The sequence below is a fragment of the Gopherus flavomarginatus genome, chromosome 2, assembly GCF_025201925.1.
Source record: "Gopherus flavomarginatus isolate rGopFla2 chromosome 2, rGopFla2.mat.asm, whole genome shotgun sequence".
NCBI classification, from domain to species: domain Eukaryota; kingdom Metazoa; phylum Chordata; order Testudines; family Testudinidae; genus Gopherus; species Gopherus flavomarginatus.
In genome coordinates, this window is record NC_066618.1 from 62,688,205 (window position 1) to 62,712,329 (window position 24,125).

Here is a 24,125-nt window from a genome sequence, read left to right on the forward strand (position 1 = left end):
AAGCCCACCTCTGGGCTTAATTTATTCACATGCACCATTGTAGTACTTCCCCAAAACCCTTGGAGCAAAACCATTTTCAACAAACCCTCAGCAGGATTTCCCATTCCACTCTCCAGAGAGATCAGCAGCAAGTCACCCACTCAAAAGTCAATAGCAGCACTCTCTCAGTTCCCTTGGCCCCTGATTCAGAGGTCCCCTCTCCAGACCTCCCTGCCTGATAGCAACCAAGCTTCCCACACCCCTTCACTCAGTTCTTTGCCCTGAGGGCTCCCTCTCTTGCAGTGTTCACTTTCTCCAGGCCTCCTAGTCTGGGAGTCCTAATCCTACTCAGGGGATCCACCCTTACACAATAAACTTTTTCATTCTGGTTGCCTTCCCCTGTCAAAGCTGGATCGTCCCCTTTTTCCTAGGGGCCACTGCCCAAGCCTTCTGCTCATCAAGCATCCCCAGCTTTGATCATTTCCCACCAACAACTTTGTTCTAGTTCTCGCTACTGGATTTCCTGAAATTCAGTCCTAAGGAACACCTTTCTTGCTGCTTCCTGTCTCAGAGTCTCAGGCTGCCCTCTCCTGCACCTCTGATGCCTGACTCCAACTTTCCAGGTCTTAGATAGCTCTGACCTTCTAATTTGCCTCTCTCAAGGCCCAGGTACCTTCCTTTAAGCCTAACAAGGCTAACAGTCACAAGTACACAGGTCGCTTCCCTCTTAAAGGGCTAATGTCACCTTGTGACAAGGTATCAGCCAGCAGCTAGTTCTAGCTTGATACTAGTGAAACTCCATCAGATGGAGCAGAGCCTCAGCTGGTGTAAGTTGTCATAGCTCTACTGACATCAATGAAGCTATGACACTTGATACCAGTTGAAGATTTGCCCTTGTGTGCAATTTTTAATCATATCTTGGCTTGTCAACAAAGACATCAAATGGAATAATGTAAGAGATGCCCATAAGGTTGCTTACAGTAGCTTTACAAGTGACTATACAATGAAGACTAATTTCCATAAATAAGTCTTTTCATTTTACTGATACCATGAAATTGCCTCAGTTACTATTCCCAGTTAAAAAAAAACTAGATTAAGATGAAATTAAAATTGAAAGTATATAGCAATACTTTAGGGTAAAATGCATTACAGGGGACATTGCAATTATCTCAAAGCCAAGCATTATAAAACCCAGGAAATTCATAGTTCAAGTTATACAAAAGAATTTCAAAACATGCTACAGTATGCATAATTAAGGCATCATAGCAGTTTTAACTCTGCCCTATAACAACAATATGCAATAGCCAAATGGTTATTATGGAATTTCAGTACTTGTACTCCCAGATTAGATAAAACTTATTTTAAGAACAGATTTCCCTCCCCATGCCAACTGCATCACTTCAAGTCAGAAAACCCTAAACAGAAAGCTTCATATTTGTCCCGTTAGGACACATCCACTTGAACAGAGGCAGCTGATCCAGTCCAAATTGATCACATTTAATAAACTCACCGTCAAATGGGAGAAATCGACCTTATGCCCTCTCACTAGTTTATTATGTATAAAGAAAGTCTAAAGGGATGGGGTTGGGGGGAGGATGCTCCTCCACTTTCTAATTCAAAATAAAAGTAATTTAAATCTTGCTCACGCTGTAATGCTATGGTCAACTGGAACATTAGCCACTCTGAAACCCAGCCAAATAATGACATTGCAAGAAACTGAAGCATTTGAGAAGCAAGGAATTGTTAGACAGTTACAAAATGCTATTTGGGGATAGTCTGTCACTATCTCTTTAGTTCCAATACCCAATACCTGTTGAAAAAAGGTTTTTATATGATTTAGCACTTCACTCCTTCAATTCAGGTGACAACTCACAATAAATCTTCATAAGAGCCTTTCGCAGAGGGGGTCCTCATTCCAGCAAAACCAGAAAAGACCAGAGATGACATCCCTAATATTTCTAAAAACAGACAGACAGTCTACGCACAAAAGTTGTGCCAATTTCACTAAATCAGGCCACCAAGGAAAAGATGGACTCCAATCACCCATACCAGAGAACACTACACACACACACTGTACAAAAACAAAGTTGCATACAAAGAAAATTCCATACAAAGATCTTGGAAGAAGAAAAAAAAAAAAAAGCAGGTAAAATACACAGCTTAAATTTTAACGTCACTGAAGTCCAGGCTACGTTGTTTATACTGATAAACATTTAAGTTAGTTTGCCCACAAACAGCTAGTGCATACCTGTTACCCTTTACTGAAGTCTTAAAAACGGCTTTACACCTGTCTCGACATCCTTGCCTAGGGAAAAAAGTATGTAAAAAACTTTAAAGAGAGTCTCTCTGACATTATATAAATTAAGGCAGAAACAGTGGATTATGACATTTAAAAAACCCAATCACTGTCATTCTACAATGCTGGTTTAGAGTCACCAGTTACATCTTGATTATTTTGGCAGTCCCTGCTTAAAACAGTTCATAGTCTTTTACATATGTTTGTACATCACTGAGCACAAGGGAGCCCTGATTTTAATTATAGCCTGTGGACATCACCATAAACAAGTCAAAAACCACAATTTAGCTGAGCAGTTGAGACAGTATCAGATTACAATATGTTAAGAAATAATTTTCCAATACACAGCACCGGGAGAATCAAGTCAAATTTGCTTTTCACCCACATCCTCATCGTGTATTGGAAATAGTTTTTTATATATCATCACTTAAACCATTGAGCATAAAGTAATTCACATTGGTTCAGCCAGTTTTCCAAATTTAAGGGGTAAAAATAGAAGCAATTATAATTTGGACCCTGCCTTCTAGATTCCAATAAAATGCTAGAAGCAGCATGTACAGTATAAAGATTTAGATGACTGTATCAATATGAAGTACCATGATACCATTTGATAATATCTTATTTAAACTTTACGCATATTACTTCTGGAAGATGGAGTGCTTGACAACTAATGCCAATCTTTGAATTATACTCCTTCCAGTGCACAGTGATTCACACGTTACCTGCATAAACTCCCATAGCACATAACGTATTTTGGGTCCAATCTTGTGGTCCTGAGACTGACAAAATTCCACATTGACTCCAGTGGGTGCTATCTTGTATAAAGATCAATCCATTAATGATGGTCAGCTGATCAATTAAATTAAACTGTAAATTGTTCGGGACAATAGCAGTGTCTTCATGTTTTTGTAGAGTGTCTAGTGTAATCCTGATAGGTGCCTGAGTTCTAGTGTACTTTATACATCCAGCAACTTTAACATTCAAGTCTCAATTAAAAATTTAGATTTCACTTTAAAAGCTCAAGTATCAAGAATGCTCCCAATACCTTAACTTTTATAGAAAAGCTCTGCTTTAAAATTACTGTTTTTCCCGTTATAATTCATGCAAATTCCTCAAAACTATGCATCTGCTATTATGGGAGGCATAATTGGTAAATATATTCTATACATTTAGGCCTCATCTTAACTAGGAAAAAAGATGCATTTTTACCATGGGTTAACTACCATGTCTACACTACAGCACCTACGGCTGCATAGCTACAGTGCTCTAATGTAGATGCTTCCTGCAATTTATGGCATTTTTTCCCGTTGATGTAGGTAATCCATCTCTTAGCCCTCGTCCAGACTAACCCGCGGCATCGGCGGGTTAAAATCGATTGCTCGGGGATCGATATATCGCGTCTAGTCTGGACGCGGTGTATCGATCCCCGAGCGCGCTTACATCGATTCCGGAACTCCATCAATCCGAACGGAGTTCCGGAATCGACGCGGAGAGCCGCGGACATCGATGCCGCCCCGTCCAGACTGGTGAGTACCTCGATTTTAGAAATTCGACTTCAGCTACGTTATTCTCGTAGCTGAAGTTGCGTATCTAAAATCGATTTTATTTCCTAGTCTGGACGTGGCCTTAGAGTCAGTAGCTAGGTTGATGGAAGAATTCACCTAAGTTTAGGAGTAGATCAGGCCTAGTACAAAAGTAAAATCATAGTGCAGACAATGTTGTTATGGCCATGTCAGTCCCAGGATATGAGAGAGACATCTTTTATTGGACCAACTTCTGTTGGTGAGACTCAGGGACTCAGACTTTAAGGCCAGAAGAGATCAGCATAATTATCTAATCTGAGCCCTCACACATCGCAGGCCACAGAACCTCACCCACCCACTCCTGTAATAGACCAATAACTTCTGGCTGAGTTATGGAAATCCTCAAATCATGATTTAAAGACTTCAAGTTACACTAGTTTAAATCTGCAAGTGACCATGGCTGCAGAGGAACATGAAAAACTCCAAGGGTCTCTGCCAATCTATAACAGGACTGTAACAGGGTTCAAAAAAGCACTAGATAAATGAATAAAGGATAGGTCCATCAATGGCTATTAGCCAGGATGGGCAGGGATGGTGTCCCCAGCCTCTCTTTGGCAGAAGCTGGGAATGGGCAACAGGGGATGGATCACTTGATTACCTGTTCTGTTCATTCCCTCTGGGGCATCTGGCATTGGCCACTGTCGGAAGACATGATACTGGGATAGATGGACCTTTGGTCTGATCCAGTATAGCCGTTCTCATATACGTAATCTGACTATGGGGAAATTCCTTCCCGAGCCTAAATATGGTGATCAGTTACACAGTGAGCACATGAGCAAGACCCAGCAGTCAGACACCTGGGAAAAATTGTCTGTAGTAACTCAGATCCCTCTCTATTGTTCCATCACTGGCCACTGGAGATATTTGCTACTAGCAATTGCAGATCAGTTACATGCCATTGTAAGCAGTCTGATTATAAGATCCTCTCCATAAACTTATCAAGGTCAGTCTCGAAACTAGTTACGTTTTTTTCCCCCACTTCCTCTCTCTAATAGTGTGGGCAACACAGCTGATATTTTAACATGTGTTAGCAGGTCAAGGAAAACACTAAGCTCTCTCCTAACCCACTAGCCAATATTGTAAAAATACACTTTTTTCCTAGTATGGACACTCCTATAGGTTTCAGACCAGTGCTGAATGTTCTTGACAAGCCACTGAATTAAAGTGCGATTTTTAGTAGACAACTGTGATACTTCCCAGGATACCCAGGATTGTGAGGCACCTCACTACCACATGCCCTTAGCATGAGGAAGCTTTGTGCCTTCCATGGGTCATATCCCCAAATGCAACGGCCATGGCAACACAAGCACTCCTCTCTAGGCCTCACCAGCTCCAGTTCTACAGGTTAGCAATAGGCACAGTCTAACCCTCGAAGGAGATGCTCAGTGTCCAGCCTCTGTTTTACTGAACACTCACAGTATTAACCAATTTCTTGCTTCTAAAGAAACAGTACACCCCAACTTACCAGTTCCACTTAAGATTCTCTCTCCACTTAACACACAACACTTTGATACATTTATATTGAAATCAAGTATAAGTTTATTTAAACACAGCACAAATATTCAAGTAATAGCAAGTAGTAGGATTGAAAACAAATGTTTACATATAAAACAAAATCCTAACACACATTCTAGAACCTAGACTTAACTAACTAGATACTTTGTAAAGTAGAGTAATGCTCACCCAAAGGTCCTGCAGCATTTCACAGACAGGCTAGGCTGTGATTCTCCTTTCACGAGGCAGGCACGCTGTCAGCTTGTCTCCCAATATATACAAATTCCATCCTTTGACTTCATTCATAAGCAGGCTGCCACTCCCCACCCCTCTATTGTTTTGTTTCTTCCTGTAGATTCTCTTGCACATTTTGCAACCTTTCGACTGGCACCTGGTTCAGTATCCAAATAGCGTTTTGTTGTCATACAGACAACATACAACACACAAATGACCAGACAGAGGCATAAGCATCTGTTACCACCTGCCTGAAAGGAACATGTCCAAGGCATGCACATATCACAACGTTGTTCAATTCTGTACACAAAGAAAACAGTTCTATTATTAACAATTTGTATTGCAGTAACTATAAGGGGGGCCCCCAATCATGGGTTTTGGCCAGTCTCATTATGTTAAGCACAGTGCAAACAAGATGCCATCTAAGTCCCTGATCTTACAACAACTTAAGCACATGGGTTGCTTAACTTTATATACTGTTAAAAGTTTAAAAGTCTCTGCAAGGTTGGGGCTTAAGAGAGTAAGTATCCAGCTGTTCCTGATTATTTGTCAATCTTCCTGTGGCACAATCTCTTGATAGAAACAAAAGAAATGGGGCAGGGGAGCCAACAGGCAGACCAGAAATATATCACCACCACCAGTGAAAGCTTAATACAGGAGAAAAAGATATTCCTTTACAGTTTAGTTTGATCTATTAAAATGCACCTCAATACTGAAATCAAAAGAACTACTACACTTAGAAATACAGCCAACAAAACACTATAGATGCAAATTGCCATTAGTTTTGTTAAAAAAAAAAATTATCTTGTGATTGGTATTTTTGGTACCACACACAAAACAAAATCTCCATTTTGGAAGAAAGATTTATGCTGTGTTTTCTTACAGTGAAGGAAAGTATGCCAAAGAAATTAAGACAAAGAAACTGTCCCCCTCAAATTACACTTAAAGTATTTTACTGTTAATAAAATTTCATCTTAGGAATTAAAACGCCCTGGAAATTAAACCAAGCTTTATAGTGGTATTCCCCACCACCATAGCAACAAAACTGAAGAAAGATTTCCCTTTCAAAACAACATCAGAGAATTAAACCTGATATGTTAGAGGAAAGATATTCTATGAAGAGTGGACTAAAGCGGTGGTTCTCACCCCACAGCCCACTTGCAGCCCATTCGGCACAGAGGTGTGGCCCACATGACACTCTCAGTTCCATACAGGTAGTATATATATTGTATGGATGTGACCCACATAACACAAAGAGCTACACATGTGGCCCACAATGGTGAATAGGTTGAGAAATACTGGATTAAAGCATATTCCAAATGTATTCATTTGTTAAAATCAGCTTGTAACCCAAAAATAGACTACAATCTGTAAGAAGAAAAACCTTCTAGAGGGGTCAGTTTCCACCATCCTGTTTTATAATAAAAATGTTTGTCAGATCTCACTAAAATAACTACCAATGTTACAGCAGTCTGCTTCACAATTATTCTTTGACATACAATTTGTTTGTACCTATTTTGAAGTCTGAACTTGCAACTATCAAGACTACTCAAAAAGTAGCCATTAAACAGGCACCTGCATCTTTTACTCATCCATTTCCATCTTCTCAAAGGACAAACTCCCAAAACACTGATTTCATTATGAACAATCTAAATTGTGAAAGTTAGTATCAAATTGGAGAAGTTACACAAACCCTCCAAATGTGTGAAAATATAGCAGTCGGCCATCTGACACTTCTGAATGGAAAATCCTTCCAAACGCTTTTCAAGGCAGAGATAAAATTAGATGAGAAGAGAGACAAGTGTAATGGTTTCCAGGGTTAGAGACTTTAAAAAAGTCTACTGACATTGATCTCTGCCTTTCAAAAAATGTTAAGTACACAAAGCACAAAATGTAAGTTACCTGAATTTAATGTGCAAGCAACTGGATAAAGAAGTCTGCATAGAAGCAAACCCAGCCACCAACTACAGTTCTTTCTGCTACCTTCACATACCTGCCTGAGTGGACTGAAATCAATGCAAAAGAGGAAATGCGCTGGAAAGATTAGTGAAAATTAATCTGCTTTCACTAATGTAACCAGCAGAGCACCAGATTGGTTTTTAAATCTTTCCATAAAAAGTTATAATTGCAGATGCTTAAACAAAAACACAAACAGAAGTGACAGAGGAAGTAGAGACTAATAATTGAGTATAAGCATAAATTCTACAAATAACAGCACATCACAAGTGACATTTGAAACACTCATCCTAGTGTAACAGAAGAGATAAATAGCAACAGAGTCTTTGTCTTGTCTGTAGCAGACTGCAAGCCCTTCAAGGCACAAGCTGTCTTTTCTACGTTTTGTGAAACCAGATGGATATGTACAGCTATTTATTAATAAGCAGTCTCAGCAAGACCATCCCCTATCTCTCTGGTCCCATGACTCCACCTCTGTGTGAAAGGAGACCAAGAGACTCGGGGACTCTCAACCTGTGAAGATGTGAACAAGAGATCAGAGTCACCAGTGCTGATAACCAAAGCGCCCCAAGGCAACACACACGCTCCACAAGCCCGCTCCTAAAGTGAAACACGCGCAGGCCGCTGGGCCAGACTCCTTGTGAGACGATGGGCAAGTGACTTAGGCTGCCTGTGCCTCCGCTTTCCCATCTGTCAAGCGCGAGCGGAGGGGGTCCCTGGCTGCCTGTCGGGGCGCTGTGCGGGCACATCGCGGGGGCAGCGCTCCCAGCCCCGCCAGCCCCAGGCGCCCGGCAAACGCCTTGCGGCAGAGCCTGAGACCCTCTCGTCTCGCTGCGAGGGCGCCGGGACCACGCGCTCCAAGCCCAGCACGAGCGATCGGGTCAGTCCTAGCCGCTGTGATGACCCAGGCCAGCCGGGCTCGGTAGCTCCGCAGATTGACCCCTGCCGCCGGCTTAGAGCCGGGCAGCGCCCCCGCCGCCTCGGGTCAGGGCGCCCCAGCCCAGGGCCATGCCGGGGCAGCAGCAGCACGGAGCACCCGCACTCTGAAGCCCGTCGGGCAGGGACACCCCAGGCGCGGCGGCGGGGAAGAGGGGGGACCCCGCTGCAGGGAGCGCCTAACAGCTCTCGGACCCGGGACCTCCCCAAGCTGCCGTTACCCGGCGGTTCTAACAGTCCCAACGGCCAAAGACTCCCAGCCCCGCCAAGAAAAGTTCCCTCAGCTAGTCAGACTCACCCCTCCCGCCCAACGGCGCCGCCGCTCCCTCACCCCGTAACGCCACCTCTCCTCCGCTCACTGACTTACTAGCTTCGGGGGCTGCCTGGCGGCGAGGTGGGAAAGTGAGAGGCCGACCCCGCCCAGCCTGTCCCTGCCTGGCTGCGGTGTCAGCCAATGCTGAGGCGACGAGCAGTCACGCTAGCCTATGGGATGGCACAGAGGGTGGGATTTAGAACGGGCTCCTCCCTCCTTTTTCCACTGGTTGGATCTGTCCTGTTGGGGGGGAGAGGGGGACAAGAGGGACGGGGTGGGGTGTGTGGGCGGGGATACAGGCTGTGGGCGTGGTTTCCAACTTCTCTCGACATCTGATTGACAGCAGAGGGTCCAGTCAGCCTCTAGTGTTCTGGGGTCAGGGGCTGTGAGTGTGTCTTTTCCGTCCTCCTGCTGGTGCAGCTGCTCTGTTCTCTCAGGTCACTGGGGCCTGGTGCCTTGACAGTGACACGGGAACGTGATCCTGTGAGATGCTGAGCTGCCTGGATGGCTGGGAGTGGAGGGGCTCAGCATCTTACAGCAGGGGTTCAGCCCTTCCGATGATGGAGCCCATAAACATTAGAGGCCTCAACAGCCTTAAGGCATGGATTGCAGGGGAACTAATAGAAGCAAATACATTACCTTAGCCTCACTCTTAATCAGAGATAGGCCCAAACCACAAAATGGGATCCAAACCACCAAGGATCTTGCGCTGAACTGCCAGGTTCTATATCTGTACAATACATACCAGCTCCTCCTTTAATAACCATTCTTAAAGCTAGCTAGTCTATGTAGTATAGCAATTGTAGTGGCCACAAGCCCATTCCTATATGTTCTGTTGTGCCTAGTTCTCTTACTTTTTGTTGTGCATTTAAATCAGGGCAAGTACACTGGCTACCAAACAATGTGAACCATGTACACTTAAACTGTAACATAAATTATTAACAATAACCAATTAGCTCTACACTCCCTGATATCATTCACCACAGGTTCAGGAAACATTTCTTACTCAGACAAAATATTATCGTAATGAAATTTCAGGAAGAAAGAGTTTGATCCACTTTAAGGACTGATGCTTTCATTTTAAGATACAACTTGGCAAAAACAAAATTTTAACTCAAGATAAAAATGATCTCAGATTTGGAGCTCAAAAAAGGATGGAAAATTTCCGTGAATTAAAAAACCCCACTAACGACCAATAGGCCTGAAATGTGTTAATTTCAACTTTCAGTCAGTGTTCAGGCATTGGTGTCGTAGCATGAACACACACATATACTTATTTTACTGTTCTCTACATCTCAACCAATTTTGATAATTGTTCAGAAATAAAAATAGGGTTGACAATGTAGGCAATTTATTACTTAAAGTGATGTGAAATACGAGTTACACAGCCCTGACAAATAGATGCTTAAAATGGAAGTGCTGACTGCCTTACGTGGTACATTCAGAAGCCTTAATGAGAACACCTCACCTTTAATCTCTTCCCTTTATAAAGAATAAATGTTAAGTATTGATCAGCGTTTTCAACTTTTTTGTACATATGTAGTGTCTTCTTACCAACCCCTTGGAAATGAAACAACTGTGATGGAGGATTTCAACTTTGCATCAATCATAAATAAGGCTTTCTTCTATCACAGACACTTTATACTTCCAAAACTTACACTGTAAAAAGAAAAGATACTTCACTTTTAAAAAGCTAAAATTAAGTGATAAGGTAAAATTTTTGCTGTTACAGTGGTGAGGAACAAGACAAAATTAATTTTTTTGCACAGTCATTTTGTTTTATGAGTAACCATTTGGATTATCATAAAGAACTAATTTAAAATAAAATTAAAGGTACTTAATCATTTGTAAAAGTGTTATGAAGATTATGTATTAATCATGAAAAATACATCTACATAGTAGTTTCAAGGATTAATAAGGATTTAATGAGTCACTGTTATTAATGCAATTTTACACATAATAAAACTAAGGTGTAGAGATTTTTGACTTGCCAAAAGTTAAATGATAATCAGTGTCAGACCCAGCACTAGAATTCAAGATTGGGCCCTTTGACACTTACTTTATAACAGGGGTTCTCAAAGTGGGGGTCAGGACCCCTCAGGGGGTCGCAAGGTTCTTACATGGGAGGTTGCAAGCTGTCAGCCTCCACCCTAAGCCCCACTTTGCCTCCAACATTTATAATGGTGTTAAATATATTTTTAAAGCATTTTTAATTGATCGAGAGGTCGCACTCAAAGGCTTGCTATGTGAAAGGGGTCACTAGTAAAAGTTTGAGAATCACTGCTCTATAATGCTGTTTTCTCAAACAATTATTCATTTCAAAGCCCTGCCCTTATATACCATATGGACAATATTAACAGGTGACGTACACCCTATTGTCCTGCACTAGTAGATACCTATACTCACACAAAACTCTGTTGACTTCAACATATGTCTGTGATGTGTGGATCTCGTTGCAGAATTGGGGCTTTAGCCAGGTCTCTGTATTTACCTATTCATATCTTACTTGCTGAACTAGATGTATACTTGGATGTCTTGACATATATCGGGGTGGCCAACCTGTGGCTCCGGAGCCACATGCGGCTCTTCCGAAGTTAATAGGCGGCTCCTTGTATAGGCACTGACTCCAGGGCTGGAGCTACAGGTGACAATTTTCCAATGCACTGCTCAATCCCTGGCTCTGCCACAGGCCCTGCCCCCACTCTACCCCTTCCTGCCCCCTCCCCTGAACCTGCAGTGCCTTCGCTCCTCCCCTCTTCCCCTCTGAGCCTCCTGCATGCCATGAAACAGCTGATTGGGATGTGCAGGGAGGTGCTGATCAGCAGGGCTGCCAGTGCGTGGGAGGTGCTGGGAGCTACTGACGTATTACTGTGGCTCTTTGGCAATGTACATTGGTAAATTCTGGCTCCTTCTCAGGATCAAGTTGGCTGCCCCTGACATAGATGCATGTAGAAGTATATAATCCAATGTGTATTATTTTGTTTACCATAAAATCTATGATTACCTTTAAAGACCTGTCCATTTATAATTACTTATGCCTCCATTGCTCAGTTATTCATCTCTGCCACACTCCTAGTGTGTTACCACTGAAAAGTCTGGTAGTTTCTTGTGACATGGGATAAACATGCAAAGTGATTTTCCTTACTCAGGCTGGCAGCCGGAAGAGGTGGGGCTTATCAACCCCAACACTCCATGGTAAAGAGGAACGGGCACTGTTAGAGAGAATAATTGTAGAAACAACCACTTGGTTGTTTATGTTTAGTTAAGCTAAAAATAAAGGCTAATCTTAGGAAGAGGATAAATTTGAATAACTCCAACAGGGCTTGAGTCTTCTCATTTAGACATATGTAAGTGAGATGAGATTCAGATGCAATGTGTGTACCGGGCAAGGAGCAGGGTGGGTACTTCACCTGCATACAGTAAGGTAAGAAAGAGACTTTTGATTTATTTTTAATTCTATAGCTTGAAAGTGACTTAGAAGCAGCAACCGTCCTGATTGCATCTATTAATTGCAAAAGTGGTATAGCGTGATCATAATCCTAAATGCTGCTAATCAATTATTAGTTTTATTGTTAGTGAAGAGTTATGATTGTAATAGTTAACACAAGTAATGGTGTTATGAATCTCATACAATGACAAGAAGATGAATATCTCACGCTGACAACGCTGAGATTTTAGGTCATAAATTAGTTTGCCTTGTATTATCTTAACAGGTTTTAACACTGTTTAAACTATTTTGGTGCTTTAAGCATTTTAAATGGCTTTTCTAGCTATAGTGGCTTTGTAATGTTATTAATGGTCCACATACTTTCCCAGGAATGCATGGATTCTTATTTCAGTAATCATATTTTTATTGTTGTGTGCGCATGTGAACTAAATTTATTACCTTTTTTTTTCTTTTATTCGTTGCAGCTCTCTTATCGCTAGTAAAGGCCATTCAAATTACATAGCAAGAGTTCTTTTCAGGCTGATAAGGACTACAAAGAATAAAAACCTCAGTTGCACTTCCACTGACAATTGGTGATACTCAGTGCTGCCTTTAAAATAAGTGTTCCAGAAAGTTGTTTCATTATAGGTTTCAAAAAATATTTTTGTTCCCCAGGAAAATAATTTCTAACCCTCAACTTCACTTGTTTTGTTAGCAGTTCATTCTGCACTAAAATAAATTTAGTTTTAATTTTAATTTCATATATTTAGATTATAAATGCACAGTAGTTTGCAAGCTTCTTTAAAAAGCAGAAATCCTTGATAACTAAATACTTAACTGTAATCTGGGGTCATATGATTAGGTACCCAGAGCTGAATTCAACTAGTAACATTATTAAAATAACAAATCTGAGCCTTTGCTATGGAAAATCTGAAGTTATTTCTGTTATATTATCTTATATCAAATCTATAGCATATGAGACATTATAGAGGACACTATTTAGAGCAGGGTACTGAAATTGGGACTCTTAAGGCTTTTTGTTCCTGGGTCACAGTTCAAATCTAGGTCAGGTCAGTTGCAGCTGGAAGTCATTACCATCTGATGGCCACTGGTGGCCTGTGTGAATGGAGTAGTCATTCTTCAGTTCCTAGCAGAAACTTATCCAAATCTCAGAACCAGATTCAAGGTGGACACCCATTGGAACCTTGGTTAGCAATCTCAAAGAGATCAAGGACTGAGGCGCCAATCATGCAGACACTTAAACCTTTAAGTAGTTCCATTAAATAGAACTATTCATGTGTGAAGTTACTTTCATGCAAAACAGCTGACCGAAGGACACTGAAGTCAATAGAATGACTTCCATTGAATTCAATTAACTTTGGATAACTAAAAGTCTGCCAGGCTACAGCCTGAATGAACTATACTCTGACCCTCAAAATTGTCCTAGAATAGGGTGATGCATGATAGTGGAAGATTGCATGAAAGCTTGCAATTCCCCAACTTGTGCTGTACTCCCTTCTAGCTCTATAGTATAGCCCTGTGCTGTACTTCCCTGAGGGCTATCCATTTGAAATCTTTCAGAAGGAATAAACTCAACAAACAAAAATGAGACCTTGTCATAAAAAAGTCCCAGAAAGTGGGAAACAGGATTTCCATTTCACAGAAAATTCTGACATTTCAAATTTTCCTTTTGTCCTGAAAAGTCAAAATTCCCCACCAAACAAATATTCCAAAATATTTCATTTTGGGAACGCCGAAACCAAATTATCAAAACATTTAGATGAGCTCTAACAAACATTTTGTTTCAGCCTTATCATTTTGAATTTTAATATAATTAATATCACTATTTCAGCAATTAATTAAATGATTTGATAATTTCCCATCACATTTTTTGATAAAATCAGTATGGTCCCAGAAAATATTTCAGTGTCATCGAATCAGCATTTTCTGACAGAATACTGTTCTGGAAAAAGTTTGACCAGCTTTGCCAGAAAGGTAGAGACTATATCTTTATAGTAGTTGCTTGGCTGTCAAACTAAAAGATCAAAGATCATAGATACTAGTTTTATTTTTTTTTATAGTGTCATAAAACATTTTAAATTACAAAAGCAGAACAATAAAAACAGTTACAAACATTTTATTGATCAATTGACTGTACTTATGGTCCTCTTAAAGCAGGGATTTTCAAACTGGGGCTCGGGACCCCTCAGGGGGTCATGAGGTTATTACTTGGGAGGTCATGAGTGGTTAACCTCCATTCCAAACCCAACTTTTCCTCCAGCATTTATAATGGTATTAATATATATAAAAATGTGTTTTTTAATTGATAAGGGGAGGAGTCGCACTCAGAGGCTTGCTATGTGAAAGGGGTCACCAGTACAAAAGTTTGAGAACCACTGTCTTTAAGGAACACTGTCAGCTTTAAAATCATATATTGGTACAGCAATTTAAAAAAATCATTTCCTTAACTTTATAACAAATAATATGATATATTATCAAATCTGAAAGAATTTTTCAAAGAATATAATTTTATTTTTAACACATGCTTCTTGTCTCCTTTGTGCAGTTCACTTGCACTGGACTCGGACAACGGAAATACACAAATTTATTTTTGCATTTGTCTCTACTCAGTTTCTCTTTCCAGGTCTCATATGCTTGCACAATGCTGCAATATCGTAGTTGCAAATTCCTTCAGAGTAATATGTACTTACTATATTTAAAAAACACTCCAGTGGAATTTAAAACAAAATAATGGAAGCTTTTCTGCTGGGCTTAGGTTTTCAAATACTAATTTTCACAAAACCCAGATTTAGGGTCAAATTTGAGCTGATGGTGTACCTTTAAAGGCCAGTTCTCTAAACAAGTTGCTCAATGCCAGAGTCTCACATAAATATAATTAACGGATAATGTTCATAACCTTGGAGAATAGGAAGCAATAACTCTGATTTTGATTAAATACTGCAGGGAAGCATCTGCAAGGCATCTGATAACATCAAAAGCTATTAATTCCACTGCCACAAATGTTACTCCCATTATACTGTATGACAAGATTTAAAAAAAATGCAGCAAGTAAATCAGATCAAATGCAAACCAAGAATAATATATTCTTACCTTAAGAGGGCTAGAAAGTCCTTTGCTGACTCTTTCTCAGACTTTTTAGAGAACACATTGGGTTGTGGTTGGGAAGGGTAATAGAGCCAGCGTGAGGTTAAAAATGAATTCGTACTTTTGCAGGGATAGGTCCACAAAGTAAACTGTCTGTGAGTAGCATGTATCATGCAATTGGATATATATAGGCCTGAATCTTGTCCTGTGATGAACAGATGCACTGGGGGGCAAGTGGTGGACAGGAATGCATAAAGATGTCTCTTCCAATTTAGTGTGTCTACGCATCAATGGGACAAAATTTATAGCACTCAAGAGCGCACCACAGAGTAAGGCTGGATTAAGGCAATCTGAGGCCCTAGCACACCATGACACAAGGCCTCTTGTGATTCCCATCCCTGCACTATGGCTCTGCCCACCATTTGGGGCACCAAGAGCAGGGCTCTCATGCATCATGCATTGTGTGACACTCCTGTATTTGTCAACCCTGTCATGCCTGCCTTAGTCAAAATTTCACACATCCAGCTAAACTGTAGCAGGGGCTGCAGTTCCTCCTGATGGACTCTATTGTACATGGTTATGGACTGTGGCAGCAGCAGAACAATAGCAAGCAGAGAGAGGTGAGGGCTGGACGGGGGAGCAGAGAAGGCATTAGTGAAGAAAGGAAAAAGTTGATTTGGGGAAGGGGAAGCTGTGCCAGGTCCCAGAACCTCAAGGATCCTTGGGCTCCCATTGCATGAAGCTTGTCTTGCTGCTCAGAGTGTAGAAAAACAGAGGATTTCATTTAGTAGGGATGTCAAACAGGATAACAACTTCACTAGTCCTATCTCCACACATTTTTAGGGTGAAGTTTATGGTTATGTGCCAATTAATTTCAAATATGCAAATTACCTCATTAAACATCATCCGTGAAGCTGCACAAAACTTGGCAGCTATGTGAGAGCATCTTGCCATACTAAGGAAGTGGGGGCTGTAGCATGGGACTATCTTTTCCTCAGCCCCAGGAGCACTAGCTCTGGGGTGGCTCTGCAGTACTTACACCTGCATCTGGGATATATGTGATTTGATAGGTGGACCAGGTCCTGTGCACTCTTCTTTTCTGGTGGAGAACAAAGGTTAACAGAGTACGCTAGTGAGTGTTGGAATTCACACCTCTTGGAGCTATTGTTTCAGGCTCTCTGCTGACTCAGGGCTTGGCTACACTTGCAGGTGTGCAGCACTGGGAGTTACAGCTGTCTTCGTACAGCTGTGTAAGGAAAGCGCTGCAGAGTGGCCACACTGACAGCTACCAGCGCTGCAGTGTGGCCACATTTGCAGCATTTGCAGCAGTGTTGGGAGTGGTGCATTATGGGCAGCTATCCCACAGAGCATCTCATTCCATTTTGGCGCCATGGGTTGTGGGAAGCAGGCGGAGGGTGGGAGTCATTCTGCTTCCTGTCCCAACACCCTGTGATGCATCGCTTTACATCCCAGCAATCCCTGTTTTTCCGTCTACATTTGGCACCATCTTGACTCTCTCAACGATTTCTGTGCAGCACGATTTCTGTGGGAAATGGAGCCCGAACTGCTGAGGAGTATGCTGACGAGTCTCGCCAGCACATCACATTTGGCAGGTGAGCTATTCCTTAAGATCCAAAGTGATGAAGAGTCCGACGATGATAGCAAGTCGCCTGATGCGTACGACACGAAATTGCTTCTGGCATTCACGGAAATGGTCAGTACCATGGAACGCCGCTTTTGGGCTCAGGAAACAAGCACTGAGTGGTGGGATCACATTGTCATAAGTCTGGGATGACAATCAGAGGCTGCAGAACTTTCGGATGAGAAAAGCCACTTTCATGGGACTGTGTGCTGAGCTCATCCCCACCCTGCGGCGCAAGGACACGAGATTGAGAGCTGCCCTGACGGTGGAGAAGCGGGTGGCTATTGCAGTCTGGAAGCTGGCAACTCCAGACAGCTACCGATCGATCGGGAACCAGTTTGGAGTGGGAAAGTCGACCGTTGGAATCGTTTTGATGCAAGTTTGCAGGGCCATTAATCGCATTCTGCTAAGAAGAACTGTTACTCTGGGGACGTGCAGGACATTGTGGATGGCTTTGCACAAATGGGTTTCCCTAACTGTGGAGGGGTGATAGATGGGACGCATATTCCTATTCTGGCACCACCCCACCTAGCATCCGAGTACGTTAATCGGAATGGGTATTTCTCTATGGTTCTCCAGGCGCCTGTGGATCACCGTGGGCATTTCATTGACATTAACACAGGCTGGCCTGGAAAGGTGCATGATGCACGCATCTTTCGGAACACTGGCCTGTCCAGGAAGCTGCAGGCCGGGACTTTTTTCCAGACCGGAAGATCACAGTAAGGGATGTTGAAATGCCCATTGTAATCCTTGGAGACCTTGCTTACCCGTTAACGCCTTGGCTCATGAAACCATATACAGGGAAGCTTGACAAGAGCAAGGACTGGTTCAACTACAGGCTGAGCCACTGCCGAATGACTGTGGAGTGTGCTTTTGGCCGTTTAAAAGGGCGCTGGAGATCTCTGTATGGGAAGCTAGACTTGGGGGAAAGCAGCATCCCTGCGGTTATATCCACATGCTGTACCCTCCATAATATTTGTGAAGGGAAGGGTGAAAGATTCAGTCAGGCATGGACCTCCGAGGTTCAACGCCTGGAGGCTGAATTTGCACAGCCAAAGAGCAGGGCTACTGGAGAGGCCCAGCACAGGACTTCAAGGATTAGGGATGCCTTGAAGGAGGAATTTGAGGCTGAAAACCAACAGTAATGTTCGGTGCCTTGCACGAGAGTGAAGTGCAGTGGTTACAATGTTTTTCCTAAGCTGATTTGCAGTGCCTGTTTCTTTCCTGGGCTAAGGTATCTTTGACTTTCTGCAATAATAAAGACTGTTTTCAAAGCCAAGATTTCATTTATTGAAAAGAAAATAACTTTCTTGACAGACACACAACATTTTGGGAAGCTAAAAGGGCAGGGGGGTGGGGTGGGGAACTGTACAGTCACAGGTTTGAATATGTCCTGTCTGGAGTGCTGTGCAATGACTGCTGCACTTCAGGATGCCTATACTGCATGGTGATGGGGGTTGAGTGCAGAGGGTAAGGGTCGTAGTTCTCAGGGCTGGTTGGTGAACATACAGGTGTTGGAGACAGCTGGTGGTGGTAAGAACCTGGATGCTGGGGAAGGGGGTTTTGAGCTGACATTAGGGCACAAGGGAAAGATCTTTGGGACTGGGGGGCCGGCGCGGTAGTGCTCTGCTTGCATGGCTACAAGCGCCTGGATAGAGTCCGCTTGGTGCGCCAGGATGCTTATCAGCTGCTTTGTGCTTTTCTTCCTGGCTGCTGCATTTTTCTGGCGGATCCTGCTTTCCCTTTCCCTCCAGTCCTGCACTTTTTGATTCTCTCTGGCAGAGTGATGCATAACTGCTTGCAGCAGGTCGTCTTTGCTTTTTTGTGGTTTCTTCCATAAGTTTTGGAGTCTTTGAGCTGTTGATAACACGGGCAGCCAAGAACTCAAGGTTGCTTGTGGAAAGGCAAAAAAGGCAACACTAATGATATGTATTACATTATGTCTTATTTTCTTAAAATTATTAACTGTTGTAATCCATTTTAAAATTTTCGTGGATGCAGAAGCACTTTTTCTTGTTATGTAGGTCTTGGATACTTTGAGAGAATTCAACTACATAACAAGTGAATGTCTTCCACCCACCCCCATTCATAACTCTATCTCCATATAATTAAATAGATGCTTATATGGCTATGGTAGAAGAATAAATCTCTCCAGCTGTGAGATGGATTAACTGATCCAGAGCACTTTGATAGTCAGCCAGGTGTCTGTTCCTCCCCTGTCAGGAGCACTGGCTGCTTTGTTTTGATTAAATACTTGTTTTCATTCCAGCAGAAGCTCTTTTTCGTTTTGTCAAGGACAAACCCTGAGCCAACAATTTTTTAATTGTTTATATTTTATAAAAGACTTGCCTTTAAGTTTTCCTCTTGGTGAGGAAGGCCATGGAGCTGATATAATCACTTGGCCATCTTCCACACAGTTCATCTTTTTGAGCATAGGGATTGGTTTCAGCCTCCAACACCATGTGAAGGAGAAGATGATTCTTAAATTAATCAGGACAGCTGCCTTCTCTGCTTTCCCTTCCCCCAAAGCCTGACATTTTAAAGAAGAGGGCTTTATTATTCACAGGGCTGTAATCTACAAAATAGAAAACATTCAAATTATGGATTTGTTTGATAGCAGTGGATAGCCTGTTGGTTTTACGAAAAGCCACTTACATGTAGCTCAGCAGCTTGCTTGCCTTACACAGATTACTTTATGTTACATTCCACCTGATTGTATGCTGCCTTGATTCATTCTGTCATGAAGAATGTATGTGTGGCATTGTATGAAAATTAAGGGAGATAATCCCCAGACTAACTATCAATATCAGTATCAAGTACTGAATCAGAAGTTTTGAAAGATTTGTGAGGGAAAAAAGTTTGGGATTCTCACTAGCTCTCAGGAACTGCTCTCCACTTGATATATGAAAGTTATTACTGCACATTTTTATAGGGCTGTGAATTTACAAACAATTTAATAACCAGAGGAAGACACTTTCCCTATTTTTAACAGTTTGTATTCTAAGATTAACAAGATGTATGGCAACAGTTCAAGTGATGGAGGGTGCAGAGGGGTTGTTTATGATGGAAAAAAAGGTCAGAGGATATCTTGAAATTAGTTTTAAAGATGAATTTGAAGGAAAGAGAGAGTGTTTTATAGACAGAAAGCATAAGACTGTTCCAAACAAAGAACAGGAGGCCACATGAATGAAGGTGTACAACTGAGAAGGTAAGGTTACAAAGGAATGAGGAGGGATTTGATAGCTGCTTTCAATTACCTGAAAGGAGGTTCCAAAGAGGATGGATCTAGACTGTTCTCGGTGGTACCTGATTGACAGAACAAGGAGTAATGGTCTCAAGTTGCAGTGGGGGAGGTTTAGGTTGGATATTAGGAAAAACTTTTTCACTAGGAAAGTGGTGAAGCACTGGAATGGGTTACCTAGGGAGGTGGTGGGAGGTCCCTTGCAATCCTGACATTCTATGATTCTATGAAACATACACATGCATGTATATGGACACACATACATATATAACAATAAATATTATACATATTTATAGAAACACGCTCACATAATGCAAAAATTCCATTGCTAGTAGTTATTGTAACCTCTTACTATTCAACTTAAATAATGTTTTTAAAGTGTTGTGAAAATAGAAAGTTCTATATAAATGCTCAGCATTATTATAACTACCTTGTTTGAATAAACGCCATACATATTGTAAGAAAACACATTCTTTTTTGTTTGCTAGGCAAATGATATTTCTAGAATCTGTAGCCCCTATTGTATTTCCCATTGTCACAATGACATCTACTGGTAGGGACAGGTTTAAACACCTGGAGAATTCTTTGTCCACACAGTAACACCTTTACAATTTTCATTCAAAAAGGTTTTTGCAGACTTGCTTAATAACAATATCACTACAGTGATGAAATTGATAGTAAGCAACAGGTTATCATTGTTCGAAGATACTGTAGAAGCTATAAAATACAGCAAACCCTTCAAAAGCCACTTGATAAGTGAGTGTAAAAAATTTAATCCATATTCCATGTATCAAGTCAAAATACTAAACATCCAGTAAGGCCTTTTATTATTATTAGCTGATAAAGAAATAAACTTCTACTATGTCTAAAAATAAAATAAAACAGAAAACTGCCTTTACAAAATAAATATCTATTATTGTGGCACTGTGAAGTTGTGTAGGCCCAAAACTGTGGTTTTGTCAAAATAAATGAGATTTTTGAAATTCGTTGTACAAAGCCTAATATGAACGAAAATAAATGGAGGCTTTGGGGGGTATTTTTATTTGTGTCACATTTCAATGTTTTCCTTTTATTTGCAATTAAAATATTATACATTTGTATGGAAAAATGTTGCAGGTATAAAAATAATATTTTTGGAAGGCAAATGCATATGTATCTTCATGTTTGTTCTCAACAGGAGCTTAGAATGTATTTGTTTGCTCGGGTATTTATTCAGGATCTTACTGTTTTTGTGGGTTTGGAGATTAGTGTCTGGAGTTTGTTCTGAATATAACTGGGGTATCCAACCATACATCTATTCTGAGCATAACTGGAAAGTGTTTGCTTACCAGCTCTCTGGAAACAAAGTTCCAAAAAGAAGAATTGTTCTATTGTTTTATAAATTTTCCTTTTAACTCTTTTGCCATTGCAGGATCATGGACGTATCTTGGCAGCAGTTTTAACAGAATGTCCCTTTTCATTTATAGAATACACAGTTGTACATGAATGCTCCATAGAGCAGTTATTACAGCCCCAGGCATGGATGGGGTCCATTGACCAGTGGACCCCATCCATATGTATGTGTGTCCATGGATGGGGTCCATTGACCCTCTCCCTCTACACACACCCATGAATGGGCCTTGTGAAGTCCAAAGGAGAAGGAGAAGGAGTAATGCCATGGAAGCCACTGGCTTATAGTGGGAAAGGGGAATGTGTATGCAGAGGGAACTCTCAGCACGTGGATCTGGGGGCAGAGGGAGGGACCATCTCAATCTTAGTTAATGGTACAGAAAGTCAGCTTATGCATTCACCTTTTGGGGGGAAAAGTAGTGGACACAGTGGGCCAAATTCTGCTGCTATACAAAGCACAAAATTAAAGACAGACGTTGTCCACAAAGCTCACCATCCAGTGACAGATAAGGCAAGAATCACCAGAAACCCAGATGAAGGCTTTAATTTAGAAAAATTATTTGATTATTTCCTATAATCCCCTTTTTCTATAATATCAGAATAGAACGAGTAAGAGGTGAGTGTGGATTGGTTCAGAGACCTCAGGTGAATCCTTTGGGGAAGTTACATTGAGAAGAGGGTAGGGCTTGGTGTACAAGGACAGGGAAATTATTCCATGCATGGGAAACCCATTGAAAGAAAGCACAGATCTGAGAGTAGAAGAACATGAAGGCAGTAACAAGTCTGTCATCACTGGCCAAGCAAAGGAGGTGAGGGGCAATTCTTATGGAGAGAAGATTGTCGGTGTAGGCTGGAGTGGAGTTGTGTAGGGCCTTGCAGGAAAAGCCATGACGTTTAAAGTTGATAGAGCAGGTAAGGGGGACCCAATGAGGATTCAAAGAGAGAAGCTAGTGGTCTGACAGAAAAGGAAATTAATTTTGGACAAATGGGAGGGAAACAATGTGGATGACAGGGAAGTTAGACAGAAGGCTATCATAATCATGGCAGGAGATGACCCAGACAAGGAGTGTCTGGATAGAAGGGAAAGATTAAATGGTTATATTTTATGGAGGAAAAAGAGATATGACTTGGTGACAGCCTAGATGTGAAAGAAAGAGAAGGAATCAAAGATGACTATATAGTTTTGGTTGGAAGATGATTGTGGGTATAACCAATCCATAGGACAGCACTGTTGTTCCTTAGAAGGAATATGTGCCCTATTATCACATAGATGAGACACATGTTGACGTCCTCCAAAAGAAATCAAAGGTAGGTAAAGCTACAAACAGGGCCGGCTCCAGGCACCAGCCGACCAAGCATATGCTTGGGGTGGCACCTTGGGGCGAGGCAGCGCTCAGGTTTTGTTTTGGTTTTTTTTTTTTGGTTCAGTGGGGCGGCGCTGGACGGTTTTTTTTGTTTGTTTGTTTTTGTTTGAGCCGGGCGGCACTCGGGGGGGGGTAGTGCTTTGGTGGCATGGTGCTCGGGGGTGGCGGGGGCTTGGGCCGAGCGGTGCTTGGCGGGGGTGGGGGTTTGGGTGGTGCAGCGCTCAGGGGGGTGGGGACTTCGGGTGGTGCAGCGCTTAGGCGGACAGGGGCTTTGGCAGTGCGGCGCTCAGAGGGGTGGGGGTTTCCATGGCACGGCGCTGGGGGAGGTTGACGGTGCGGCGCCCGCAGGGGGAGGTGTTACAGCGAGGTAGCACTCTTTTTTTTTTGCTTAGGGTGGCAAAAAAGTTAGAGCTGGCCCTGGCTACAAAACACTTTTATTAAATACAGACCCAGTGAAATGTTCCCTTAGAAAATAGCAGTGGTCCACTGCAAAAAGAAACCCTAGTTCTTTGAATGAATTGTTCACCTACACTATTAAAACAAACATAAACATATTACCAAAATATTTTACAAAATTATTCACCAAACAACTCCACTTTTCCAAGAATGAACATATTTTTAGGGTTTGTATGCACTGGCGCTTACAGTGGTATAATTTAAGTTGCTCAGGGGTATGAAAAAGCCACTTCCCCATAGCGACATACTTTACACCCATCTAAGCACCAGCGAGGACAGTATTATGTCTGCAGGAGAGCTTCTCTCACCGACATAGCTACCAGCGCTTGGGGGGTGCAGTAATTATGCTTAAGACTATGATTTAGTCAGGATTATTTTTAATAAAAGTCTAGGACATGTCACGGGTAATAAAAAAAAATTCATGGCCTGTGACCTGTCCATGACTTGTACTATAAATACCCCAGACTAAATCTTAATTGGGGGTGGAGGCACTGCTCTGTGGGGAGCCATTGCTCTAGGAGGCTCTCAAGGAGCTGCTGCTCAGGAGGGGCTGGGGTCACTTTTCTGGGGAGCGTGGCCAGTGGCACCACCTGCCTGGGGCTGCCAAGCAGCGGCTTCTCCAGCCGCCCCCTGGGGCCACCTCCTGCTGCTGCTCTGCAACCTCCATGATAGACATGGAGCCCTAATTATGCCAACAGGAAAGTTCTCTT

The 24,125-nt window shown here is 42.0% G+C and overlaps 1 protein-coding gene across 9 annotated transcripts in view; it reads right to left on the minus strand.

The window, feature by feature from the left end:
- Window positions 1-8,922, minus strand: part of HYCC1 (hyccin PI4KA lipid kinase complex subunit 1) — a 95,117-nt gene extending 86,195 nt beyond the window's left edge. For 3 of the 9 annotated variants that reach the window (XM_050938651.1, XM_050938650.1, XM_050938647.1), the window contains exons 1-3: window positions 8,777-8,797; window positions 5,542-8,055; window positions 2,228-2,284 (exon numbers count right to left, since the gene is read on the minus strand). The gene's annotated coding sequence lies outside the window, so the exon portion shown is untranslated. The other 6 variants (XM_050938653.1, XM_050938648.1, XM_050938654.1 and 3 more) reach the window with 6 other exon arrangements.
- Between the last annotated feature and the right edge of the window lie 15,203 nt (window positions 8,923-24,125).